This window comes from Anomaloglossus baeobatrachus, chromosome 1 (genome assembly GCF_048569485.1).
Source record: "Anomaloglossus baeobatrachus isolate aAnoBae1 chromosome 1, aAnoBae1.hap1, whole genome shotgun sequence".
Taxonomy (NCBI): Eukaryota; Metazoa; Chordata; class Amphibia; order Anura; family Aromobatidae; genus Anomaloglossus; species Anomaloglossus baeobatrachus.
Window position 1 is genome coordinate 545,249,260 of NC_134353.1, and position 13,787 is coordinate 545,263,046.

The following is a 13,787-nucleotide window of genomic DNA, read 5'->3' on the forward strand; positions in this document are numbered from 1 at the left end:
TGGACTGGCCAGATAAGGTCCTTGTCCCTGTGTTCTGGGAGGGCCTGGCAGGGTTTGTCAAAGACGTACTGGCCACGCGTGAGGTGCCTGCTTCCTTAGAGGCCTAGATTCAAGTTGCCTCCCGCATAGATATCCGCCAGGCAGAGCGGAGGCTTGAGGTCTCTTCGGCACCCACGTCTACCTGGCCCAATAAGTGTCTGGTCCCTACTTTCCACCACACAGGTCTTCCAGCCAGCTCTGTAGATGACTCCGTAAAGTCAATGGAGGTGTCCAAAGCAGCCACAGGTCCTCGACCTTCTGTCCTCTGCTTTTACTGTGGGCAGAGGGTACACATAGCTACCCGATGTCCTAAAACCATCGGGAAAAGGCAGCGTCTGGTTTCCGTCAGAGGGGGGACTCTAGACGCTGCCTCTCCCTCTAGGTTGACCATCAACGCCCAGTTGCAATTCGGCACTACTGTCTTTTCTGCCCTGGCTTGCTTGGACTCTGGCTCTGATGGACTTCCCTGGCAACTCAGTACTCAGTTCCCTTGGTTCTGTTGCCTAAACCGATTAAGATCCGGCTAGTCAACGGGTCCCTGCTTGCTGATCCCATTACCCAGACCACCATTCCTCTCAGGATGGATGTACCACCAGGACACCATGAGCAGGTGTCCTTCATGGTGCTTCCCGAGGGGACGGATGAGATCTTACTGGGCCTCCCCTGGTTGAGACAGCATGCTCCTACAGCATGTGTTCTTGTAGAGAACACCTCATGACCACCGGACTATCCACTACTATTGGGTCGGTTGGACCCTCGGGGAAGAGAGGGGGGCCGGATTTACCGGCGCCCTATGAGGTCTAAAGGGATGTCTTCTCCAAGAGGGCTGCAGATATTCTCCCCCCCCACTGGCCATACGATCGCCAAATTGACCTGAAACCAGGCTCCGGGCCCCCTAGGGGCAGAGTTTATCCACTCTCTGCTCCAGAGACGGAGGCTATGTCCAAGTATATTCAGGAGAGCCTGGTGAAAGGGTTTATTCACAAATCTGTATCACCGGCCGGTGCTGGGTTCTTTTTTGTGCAAAAAAAGGAAGGGGATCTGCGCCCCTGTATCGATTACAGGGGAATAAATGCAATCACGATATTAAGAACAAATACCCGTTGCCCCTCATTATGGAGTTGTTTGATCGATTCCGAGGGGATAAGGTTTTCACGAAGTTGGACCTACGGGGGGTATACAATCTAGTGCGAGTCCGAAAAGGCGATGAGTGGAAGACCGCTTTCAACACCAGGGATGGTCACTACGAGTATCTCGTAATGCCCTTCAGACTCTGCAATGCCCCCGCTGTGTTCCAAGACTTCGTGAATGACATTTTTCGGGATTTGTATCTTTCTGTGGTTGCATACCTGGATGACATCCTCATTTTCTCTCTCGATCTTGCTACCCATCGGAGGGATGTCATTCGGGTACTCAAGAGGCTCCGCACCCATTCGTTATATGCCAAGCTGGAGAAGTGTGTCTTCGAACGTGAGTCCTTGCCATTCCTAGGATATATCGTGTCCAGTCAGGGGTTGGCAATGGGTCCGGGGAAGTTGGAGACTTTGATGAACTGGCCTGAGCCCCACTCGCTGAAGGCAATCCAGCGATTCTTGGGGTTCATCAATTATTATCGCCAGTTTATTCCCAACTTCTCGACAGTGGCAGCACCCATCATTGCCCTTACCCGCAAGGGTGCTAATACCAATGCCTGGACACGGGAGACGGTAGAGGCCTTTCACGTTCTTAAAACCCACTTCTCCAGAGCTCCCATTCTCCATCGTCCGGATATCTCTAAACCCTTCCTACTGGAGGTAGATGCCTCTTCGGTCGGTGCAGGTGCAGTCCTGTATCAGAAGAACGAACGAGGAAGGAAGCATCCGTGCTTCTTTTTCTCAAAAACCTTCTCTCCGGCCGAGAGGAACTACTCCATTGGGGATAGGGAGTTACTCGCGATGAAGTTGGGATTCCAGGAATGGCGGCATCTCCTAGAGGGTGCGAAGCATCCATTTGAGGTATTTTCCGACCACAAAAACCTCACATACCTCCAGACAGCACAACGTCTGAACCCAAGGCAGGCTTGATGGTCTCTGTTTTTCTCCCGGTTCCACTTTATTATCAGCCACGTGGCCGGTGAGAAAAACGTACGGGCCGATGCCTTCTCACGTTGTATGGTCGTGCTGGAGGAAGAAGAGGAAGAGCCTCGTCTTATATTAACCCCAGACAGCTTGAGGATGGTCACTCCCACTTCTCTGGACCAGGTGCCACCGGGCAAGACCCTCGTTCCCCCTGAGTTACGGAACGAGGTGCTATCCTGGGCCCATGCCTCCAAGGTCGGGTGTCACTTCGGGGTCAAAAGGACCAGAGACCTAATGGCCAGGCATTATTGGTGGCCGAGAGTAGCCCAGGACATACAGGAATATGTGGGAGCCTGTATCTCGTGTGCATGAAATAAGCCATCCCGGCAGAGACCTGCGGGCACCCACTGCCGGTGCCGGATCGTCCCTGGGAAGTGGTGGGGAAGGACTTCCTGGGAGATCTGCCCAAGTCAGCAGGGAACAGGGTCGTGTGGGTCATCACGGATCACTTTTCTAAAATGGTCCACTTGGTGCCTCTCCCACGACTCCCGACGTCACGTGCCCTCGCCACCTTGTTCATTCGGCATGTATTTAGGCTGCATGGTATGCCTGACAAGGTGGTGAGCGACCAGGGTCCCCAGTTCGCGTCTCGCTTCTGGAGAGAACTCTGTAAGCTCTTGCAGATAGCGCTTAACATCTCCTCCGCATACCATCCTGAGACCAATGGACTGGTGGAGAGGACCAATCAGACCCTGGTAACTTACCTCCGCCACTTCATCTCCGCGCATCACAACAACTTGGCTAAGCTCCTTCCTTGGGCCGAATTTGCCATTAATAATGCGGTCCACAAGTCATCTGGCCAGACCCCGTTCCTGCTAAACAACGGACAACATCCCAGAATCCCGGTTCCAACGCCCCTTATGTCACCTGACCCTAGAGTGGAGGATTGGGCGACCGAGGCCCGGGAGATCTGGGATAACACCTAGGAGGCCCTAGGACCGGATGGTGACGATGGCTGATGAGTACCGCCACCCTGCACCATCTTTCGCCCCTGGCGATCTAGTGTGGCTGTCCTCTAAAAATATCAATCTACAGGTACAGGCAGCCACGTTCGCCCCTAGATACCTGGGGCCGTTTAAAGTCTTAGAGCAGGTGAACCCGGTGGCATACCGGCTCCAGCTCCCTCCACGATGGGCTATAGCCAATACCTTTCATGTGTCCCTTCTGAAACCCGTACGACTTAATGAATTCTCGGGGTCTTTGCCGGCCCAATCCAGCTTCTCGTCCGACGAGCCTGAGGTAGTGAAAGACGACCCTGAGATAGTGAAGCTGGTGGAGACAAAGGTCATACGGGGCAGGAGGTACTACCTCGTGGAGTGGGCCGGTCGTGGCCCAGAGCATAGATCCTGGGAGTTGGAAGATTATATCCGTGTCCCGGATTTGGTGGTGGCCTTCGAGCACTGGCGGGGGGAGCCCTAGATAAGGCTGTAATGTTACACCTCATGGCTCCCATGTTGCAAGGAATGATGTGGTCTCCCATTTCTTGCCTGCCACGGGCCCTCCTGCTCAGCAGCGCCAAAGGTCCAGGAGACTACACAATGTGCAGAGGATGGCTACGCAGGTAAGCAGCAAGAATCTCGTTATCCCTGCATCTTGTGAAGCCACAGATCCCGCCTCTATGTCTCAGAGGCAGGAGAATGAGCATGTGCACCACGTGGCAGGTTTTGATTTGCCCACTGACATCACATGGCTTGATGACGAGGCTGGTGATGGGGTGAACCCTGATTGGCCGGGCTGGGGCGTCGTGGATCCCGATTGGGTCAAGTCCGTCGTCTCTGCCTCGCGCCCACCTTTGGGTGGAGCTGTGCCTCCTTAAAAGCCCCGCTTTCCAATATGGCGGCACACGACCGTCCTCTTTTGTTGGATGACTGGCAGCGTGCTGCTACGCCACTGTACAGGCATTATTGTCTTCTTGTGGGCTTTGTCCTTGCTGCTCCGGCAGCCCCTTGTTTTGCAGGTCGTGTCCCTGCCTTCGGTGAGCTCCTCGGGACCTCCTCGGACTCAACTTGTTATTGAAGCACACGTGTGCGGGCACCGCTGTGCTACTCTCGTGCCACGTTTCCGTGACTTCTGTTTGGGCACACGTGCGTGGATGCTACTGTGCTTCTTCGTGCAACAAGTGCACCGAGCTGTAAGCCCCGTCCCATACAACCCTCACGGGTAAGGGCGAGCCGGTGTACGCAGATGGTCTGTTACATAACAGAGAGTGAGCAGGTTGTTGCTGATGATCGTCTAACGACCATAGCAGCGGTCCCCTACACCGCACAGTGGACCTTGACCGGCGGAAGCTGCCTCTTCACCATCTTGGCACGCTTCCCCGGGTCCCCCTCGTAACATACGTGTGCCAGCTATAGGGGATGTGTGCCAGCAATAGGGGACTTGTTCGAGCAATTGGGGACATGTACCAGCACAGGGGGACGTGTGCCATCAATAGGAGACATGTGCCAGCAATAGGGGATGTGTGCCAGCAATGGGGAACATGTGACATTACTGGGGGATGTGTGCCAGCACAAGGGGGCTATATTAAATATAAGGGGGTTATATCCAGATTAAGGGGGCTAATTTTAGGATGGGGGGGCTATGAGGGACATATATCCTATATGATTTGTTAGGCGTACACTGGCATTATAAGACGGAGCCCATTTAACATTAAAAAAATATATATTTTCTCTTTTCCTTCACCAAATTTGGGAGGGAAACTTATAATCAGGTGCGTCTTATAAAGCAAAAAATATGGTACATAGCAAAACCTGCTGACAGATTCCCTTTAAGTATTCTCCAAATTCTTGCTAAAACAGTCAGTCCCGGCGTTCGCACTCCACCCTAGTTGTTTACCCCTCTAACTGCTGCGATCAGTAGTGTCACACTGACTTATAGTGTTACACTGACATTATAATGCAATTACCATGCATTAGAGCAGAGAAATAAAAGTTGATATCCCAAAGAGAGACTAAGTAATAAAATAAAAAAGATAAAACAATTTTCGTCAAAATATTAAAAAAAAAAAAAACAAACAACAAAAAATACCAGTACTTATATATCTGTAAAAACAAACAAAGAAAGCAAGTACACATATTTGGTATATCCAGATTTGGAATGACCTAGTCTATAATACTGTCACACTTTTTAAACCTTACAGAAAACATTGTAAAAAAAAAGTAAAATCTTTTTCATAATTGAGCTGAACAAAAAAAATAATTAAAAGCGATCAAAGTGCAAATAAAAATGATATCCTGAAAACTTAATTTTGTCCCACAAAATACAAGAGTCAAATTATCTCCGTAAGCTAAAAAGTTACAAAGCTACAGCTATCAGAATATAGATATATTCTATAATATTGTTTTATTGTTATATAATATTGTATTATTGAAGAGAATTGTAGACTTGCACAAGTCTAGTTCATCCTTGGATGAAATTTCCAGATACATGATGGTGCCTCGTTCATCAGTACAAACAATTATACACAAGTACATACACGATGAGAATGTCCAGCTATCATACTGCTCAGGAAGGAGATGGGTTCTGTGTGCCAGAGATGAACGTGCCTTGGTCAGACACGTGCATATTAAACAAAGGACAAAAGTAAAAGACCTTGTGAAGATGCTGATGGAAGCTGGTAAGATTGTGTCATTATCCACAGTGAAATGAGTACTTTATCAACATGGGCTAAAAGACTACTCTGTCAGTAAGAAGCCATTACTCGTAAATTAAACAAAAAAAGCCAGATAAATGTTTGCAAATGCGCATAGGAACAAAGAACTTAATTTTTGGAGACATGGCCTGTGGTCTGAAATTGAACTGAAATTGAAACTAAAATTGAACTGTTTGGCTATAATGACCATTGTTATATTTGGAGGAAAAATGGAGGCCCATCACAACTGTGAAACATGGGGGTGGCAGTGTCATGTTGTGTCATGTTGTGGGGTTGTTTTGCTGCTGGTGCACTGGTGCACTTCACAAAATAGATAGCATCATGAGGAAAGAAGATTATGTGGCAATACTGAAGCAACATCTCAAGATATCAGCCAGGAGCTTAAAGCTTGGGCGGAAATGGGTCTTCATAATGGACAATGACACAAAGCATACTGCCAAAGTGACTTAAGTGTTGTGAATATCATGAGAGATAGTGCTGTTCCCGGAAGTGTTTCTGGACTCCCTCTGGTGGCTAGTGCTGGTAGTAAGTCTGATTCTGCATCTGTCGCTCAGACAGGTGTTGGAGGACGCGCTTCGGATTTCACATCCTTCACATTTTTTTAAAAGCCAAAATTTATTTCATCATAGATAAAATTCCATCATGTCAGGCAAAAAACATAGAGCAGGAGGACGCTCTTCGGATTTCACATCCTTATTCTGTCTCCATACGAAACATAATGTAACAGGCGATTTAAAAGCACTAGAAAAACGGACATGAGGTCACAATAGCAGCAGTATAGTTTTACAAATAAATTAGGCGGGTCATAATCTTAAGAATTACCTAATGCTTTTGTATTGAATGTTTTTTCCTTTGTATACACGTTGCCTAATTAATTTGTAAAACTATACTGCGCTCCTATTGTGACCTCATGTCCGATTTACTGGTGCTTTTCAATCACCTGTTACATTATGTTTCGTATGGAGACAGAATAAGGATGTGAAATCCGAAGCGCGTCCTCCTGCTCTATGTTTTTTGCCTGACATGATGGAATTTTATCTATGATGAAATAAATTTTGGCTTTTAAAAAAATTCCTTGGACCTTGCTGGGAATAAATCGCCCTCCAAAAATAGTGCAGGAAGAGCACTTATTCACTTGCAAGAAACAAAAAGGAATATTCTCAAACACTGATTTAGAAAAAGACATAGATTAAGCAGAAACGCCCTTCAGTGCAAATTAAGCCTTTACCAAACCCAGACTAAGAGAACAAAATACTTATCAGACAAAGCTAAGGAGGTAAAAAGTAGTATAGTCCAGCAAACAGGTCCAAGGAATTTTTTTAAAAGCCAAAATTTATTTAATCATAGATAAAATTCCATCATGTCAGGCAAAAATCATAGAGCAGGAGGACGCGTTTCGGATTTCACATTCTTATTCTGTCTCCATACAAAACAAAATGAAACAGAACAGCTCCTGCTCAGATCTCTGAGGCATCGATCTCAACCTGAAATGGGCGAGACACATCAGGTTGCTGCAGGACTGGGGCAGAAGTGAATCGCCTTTTAAGCTCCTGGAAGGCCACAATCTCCTCTGGGGTCCAATGCTCAGCATCAGCTCCCTTCTTGGTCAAATCTGTCAGAGGTTTGACAATGGCAGAAAAGTTGGCTATAAATTTACGATAAAAATTAGCAAACCCCAAAAACTGCTGCAGGGATTTTAGAAAAGTCGGTTGCACCCAGTCGTAACTAGCCTGAACCTTAACCGGGTCCATTTCGATAGCGGAGGGAGACAAGATGAAGCCCAAAAAGGAAATCCTTTGCACCACGTACAGTGCGTACAGTGCATGATCCTTAAGTATCTGAAAAACAGCCCGTACTTGCCCAACATGAGAGTCCCAATAATCAGAAAAAATCAAGATGTCATCCAAATAGACAATCAATAATTTACCAATAAGGTCCCAAAAAATATCATTCATGAAGGCCTGGAAGACGGAGGGTGCATTAGTGAGCCCAAAAGGCATCACTAGGTACTCAAAATGCCCTCAGGAGTATTAAAAGCTGTCTTCCATTCATCACCCTCCTTAATACGGATGAGATTATACGCACCCTTGAGATCCAGTTTCGTAAACCATTTGGAACTCTTCACTCTAGAGAAAAGATCAGACATCACAGGCAAAGGGTACTGATATTTGATTGTAATTTTATTAAGAAGACGGTAATCAATACAAGGCCTCAACAACCCATCTTTCTTAGCAACAAAGAAAAAGCCAGCACCCAAAGGAGAAGAAGAGGGCCGAATGTACCCCTTCTCCAATGATTCCCTGATGTAGGACCGCATGCATCATGTTCGGGCACAGACAAGTTGAAAATCCGCCCCTTGGGAAATTTACAACCCGGCACCAGCTCAATGGCACAGTCACAGTCCCGGTGTGGGGGCAGAGAATCAGATTCCTGGTCATTAAATACATCACGGAAATCAGACAAGAAGGCCGGAACATCAACTGCCTGAGCAGACATGGACGACATGGAAACGTCCTGATGGCCACCTTGACAACCCCAACTAGCTACCGACAAGGATTTCCCGTCAAGAACTGGATTATGGATCTGCAACCATGGAAATCCCAGTACCAAGGTATCCTGTAGATTATGCAATACTAAAAATGTTACAGTTTCCTGGTGCGCTGGTGCCACTCTCATAGGCACCTGGGTCCAAAATTGAGGTTTATTTTCTGCCAAAGGGGTAGCATCAATGCCCCTTAAAGGAATAGGAGTTTGCAAAGGAACCATGGGGAAACCACAATCCCTAGCAAACCCAAAATCCATCAAATTGAGCACTGCCCCTAAGTCCACAAAGGCCAATGCAGAAAAGGAAGACAATGAGCAAATCAATGTGACAGACAAAAGAAACTTTGGTTGCAAAGAACCCACAGTAACAGAAGTAGCCAATCTCCTTTCATGTTTAAGGCAGACCGAGATATTATGAGAAGTGTCTCCACAATAGAAGCACAGTCTATTCTTCTGTCTGAACCCCTGCCTACTAGCATTAGAAAGGACCCTATCACACTCCATAGGCTCCAAAGGCTGTTCCACAGGCACAAAACCAGCAGGTATCTTCCTGCGCTCACGTAACCGCCTATCAATCTGAATGGCCAAGGTCATAGAGGCATCAAGACCAGAAGGGACGGGGAATCCCACCATTACATCCTTCACTGTATCAGCAATACCCTTCCGAAAAAGAGCCGCAAGCGTGTTATGATTCCATTTAGTAAGGACTGCCCACTTTCGAAACTTCTGACAAAAAGTTTCTGCAGAATCCAAACCCTGAGTTAAGGACAACAAGGCCTTTTCTGCTTGGTTCACAATATTGGGTTCGTCATATAATAAACCCAAGGCCTGAAAAAAGGAGTCCACATCACTGAGAATCAGATAATCAGATGCTAAAGAGAAGGCCCAGTCCTGAGGGTCACCACGCAGTAAGGAGATGACAATCTTAACCTGCTGTACGGGATTCCCTGAGGACTTAGGGCGCAGGTCAAAAAATAATTTACAATTATTTTTGAAGCTCAAAAATCTCGACCTATCTCCCGAAAAAAATTCAGGAACGGGAATCTTAGGCTCTGCAAGGGGAGTCTGTGCAAGATAAGACTCAAAAAAATGAACCTTAGCATCAAGATGAGCAACACGCTCACCCAATTCATCCATGCTAGAAAAAAGAAATCTTCCACAGAACCCAAAGAAGAAGAGAAAAAACGCCAACAAAAAAAAATAAAAAAAATTCTCTGCAGACTTTTTTCCCCCTTTTTTTTTTTTCTTCCTTAAGAGTACTCTTTAAATTTGTTGGCCGGATGTACTGTTATGATCCGACACCATGGAAGACAACCATAAATCATTGGTAAAAGGTAACAAGAGCATTGGCAACTAATCTGGCCGCCATCCCCTTACTAACCATCACAACTAGAAGTAGCCGAGGGGGGAACTAACATCCTGTGCACCGCGAACCCAGCCGAAGAACTAGCTATCCTAAAGGAAGGAAAGATGAATAACTCTCTGCCTCAGGAAATAGATAAAGAATAGCAAGCCCCCCACATTCAAAGACTGCGGAGATATAGGAAAACACAATACACAGATAGATGATAGGATTAGCAAAAGGTGAGGCCCTACTGACTAAATAGGACAGGACAGGAAAGGGACTGATGGTGGCCAGAGAAAAACCCTGCAAAAATCCAATAACCTGATAGTACCAAAAAGCCCTCAGATCGCTAGATCTGAACTCCGTCCTATACCAGGTGCTCTTGTCATACCAATGAACAGAAAGCAAGAATAATTTCAAATTCAAGAAGCAACAAACACATGGACTTATAGGAGCAATACTCTGAACATAGCTGCAGGGAGCTTTCCAGCTAAGCAACTGAGAGGGAAGATCCCTGCATGCAAATAAACTGAAAACAACCACAGCAAATGACAAACTCAGATAAGAACAAAAAGAACCAAACAAAAATAAAGAGCCAAGCACTTATCTGGGGTAGATGTGGTCTGGAGAAGGATGAAGCAGGCTGGTGAACAAAAAACAACTGACATCCGGCATAGCCTGCTATCAGACCAGGGTTTAAATAAGCAGAGAGTTAGCAATGGAAACGCCCATTGCTCAACACACCTGGTCTCTGTCCAAACCATTCCTGGCCACAAGAGGGAGCCACACAGCAGCCAAAGCATAACTGACATTCACAACACATTGACTAATCTGGTTATCTGGATAATCCGGCATTTAATTTGATGAGTTCACCTCTCGTCAGTTCAACTGAGGTCACAACTGGGGTAGTGTAGGAACCCCAGCTGTGACATCAGGTGAAGTCATTGAACTCAATGCCAGATTACCAGATTAGGAAATGTGTGCACATTGAATATTTAGGTATAGACATTTCAATCAAAATGCAGTTTTGGTGTCTTATTTTGGCAGGAGATGCAGATTTGATGCAGAAATGTCTGCACCCAAATACTCAATGTGCACACATTAACTAATCTAGATAATGTGGATAATTCGGCATTGAGTTCAAAGACTTCATCTGAGGTGAGGTCACTGAGTTCAATCAGTTCCCCTCAAGTCAGTTCACCTAAGGTCTAGAGATGAGCGAACCGGTCGTGGTTCGGCTCGAGTTCGGTTCGTCAAACGGAGGTCCAGTTCGAGTTCGGTTCGTCGAACGTTCGATGAACCGAACTCGAACCGCATAGGAAACAATGGCAGGCATTTACAAACACATAAAAACACCTAGAAAACACCCTCAAAGGTGTCCAAAAGGTGACAAACAACTCACAACATAACACAAACACATGGGAAAGTGACAAGGACATATACTCATGCGAAAACAAAAGAGCTGGACAAGGAAAAAGAGGAAGAGACACTTATATAGGCATGGCACGCCCTTCTAAACTTATGTAAAACACCGCAAGGTGACTCCAAGAAGAGTCTCCCTTTTTTCCAAAAATTGGGCCACATAGACACCCACCCCCTTCAGTGGCAGCACTTGTTCCCCAGTTGTACACTTCACAGGTACATTTGCATCAAGCACATTAAAAAATACGCCATCCTTAACCGTCCCCAGGATGACACCGGGGTAGGTAGCTAAGTCTTTCCTGATCCCAGCTCTGTTCATCTTGGCTTCTTTTTAAAAACACTGTAAGCAAGGGTTACTCCAAGCGGAGTCTCCATTTTTTCCAAAAATTGGGCCCCACACACATCCACCCCTTCAGTGGCAGCAGTTGTGCCCCAGTTGTACACTTCACAGCTAGATTTGCATCAAGCACATTCAAAAATACGCCATTCTTAACCGTCCCCAGGATGACACCGGGGTAGGTAGCAAAGTCTTTCCTGATCCCAGCTCTGTTCATCTTGGCTCCTTTTTAAAAACACTGGAAAGCAAGGGTTACTCCAAGTGGAGTCTCCCTTTTTTCCAAAAATTGGGCCCCACACACACCCACCCCTACAGTGGCAGCAGTTGTGCCCCAGTTGTACACTTCACAGCTAGATTTGCATCAAGCACATTCAAAAATACGCCATTCTTAACCGTCCCCAGGATGACACCGGGGTAGGTAGCAAAGTCTTTCCTGATCCCAGCGCTGTTCATCTTGGCTCCTTTTTAAAAACACTGTAAGCAAGGGTTACTCCAAGCGGAGTCTCCCTTTTTTCCAAAAATTGGGCCCCACACACACCCACCCCTTCAGTGGCAGCAGTTGTGCCCCAGTTGTACACTTCACAGCTAGATTTGCATCAAGCACATTCAAAAATACGCCATAATTAACCGTCCCCAGCATGACACCGGGGTAGGTAGATAAAGTCTTTGCTGAACCATGACTTGTTCATCTTGGATCATTTTTAAAAACAATGTAAGCAAGGGTTACTCCAAGCGGAGTCTCCCTTTTTTTAAAAAATTGGGCCACACAGACACCCCATCAGTGGCAGCACTTGTGCCCTAGTTGCAAACAGGATGTTTTGATTTGCATCAAGCACATTCCAAATCCACAAGCATTTACTCTCCCCAGGATGACACAGGGGTAGTAAATTCCTTGTGGATCCATGACTTGTTAATTTTGATGGACGTTAGTCTGTCCACATTGTCACTGGACAGACGCGTGCGCTTATCTGTCAGCACACACCCAGCAGCACTGAAGACACGTTCAGAGACAACGCTGGCAGCTGGACACGACAAAATCTCCAAGGCGTAACTGGAGAGCTCTGGCCATTTTTCAAGATTTGAAGCCCAAAATGAGCAAGGCTCCATTTGCAAAGTCATGGCATCAATGTTCATTTGGAGATACTCCTGTATCATCCTCTCCAGCCGTTGACTATGTGTCAGACTTGTTGTCTCTGGTGGCCTTGCAAAGGACGGTCTAAAAAAATTATGAAAAGATTCCATAAAATTGCTGTTACCAGCACCAGATACGGTGCTATTGGTACGGGTAGACTGTTGAAGATGACGAGACTGTCCCATGTTTGTCAGGTTACAACTGGGAGATTCACTTCCTGCACCTGCACGGTTGTTTGGTGGAAAAGCCGAGCTAAGATCGAGTAACAGCTTCTGCTGATACTCCTGCATACGTGCGTCCCTTTCTATGGCTGGAATTATGTCACAAAATTTGGACTTGTACCGGGGATCTAATAGTGTGGCAAGCCAGTAGTCATCATCACTTCTAATTTTGACAATACGAGGGTCATGTTGGAGGTAGTGCAGCAAGAAGGCGCTCCTGTGTCTTGCGCAGCCATGCGGACCAAGTCCACGCTGTGTTTGTGGCATAGAGGTGCTAACCGTTCTTTCTTACCAAGGTCTCCCTCATCCGCTGAGTCTTCCATGTCCATGGACAGTTCGTCATCCATTTCTTCATGTTCTCCTGCACCTTCCTCAACATTTCGCCTGCTACCATGCGCCCTTGTTGATCCCTGTCCCCCATGGTCCCATGCCTGCCGCGTTGGTGATGATGAACGTCTGGACCTTGGTGATGTTGTTGTCCCTTGCGCATTTGAATCCTCCTGTAGTTCCTCCCCTTCCTGTTGTCCCACCCCCTGACTCCGAATAGTGTTTAGCGTGTGCTCCAGCATGTAAACGACTGGAATTGTCATGCTGATAATGGCATTGTCAGCGCTAAACATATTCGTCGCCATGTCGAAACTGTGCAGAAGGGTGCATAGGTCCTTGATCTGAGACCACTCCATCAGGGTGATCTGCCCCACCTCTGCATCTCGTTGGCCCAGGCTATACGTCATGACGTATTGCACCAGGGCTCGGCGGTGCTGCCACAGTCGCTGTAACATGTGGAGAGTCGAATTCCAGCGTGTCACCACATCGCATTTCAGGCGATGAACCGGCAGGCCGAAAGACTTCTGGAGCGATGCAAGTCGCTCAGCTGCGGTGGTTGAATGGCGGAAGTGAGCAGACAGTTTTCGTGCCCTGGTCAGAAGGCCATCTAGGCCGGGATAGTGTGTTAAAAATTGCTGGACAACAAGGTTC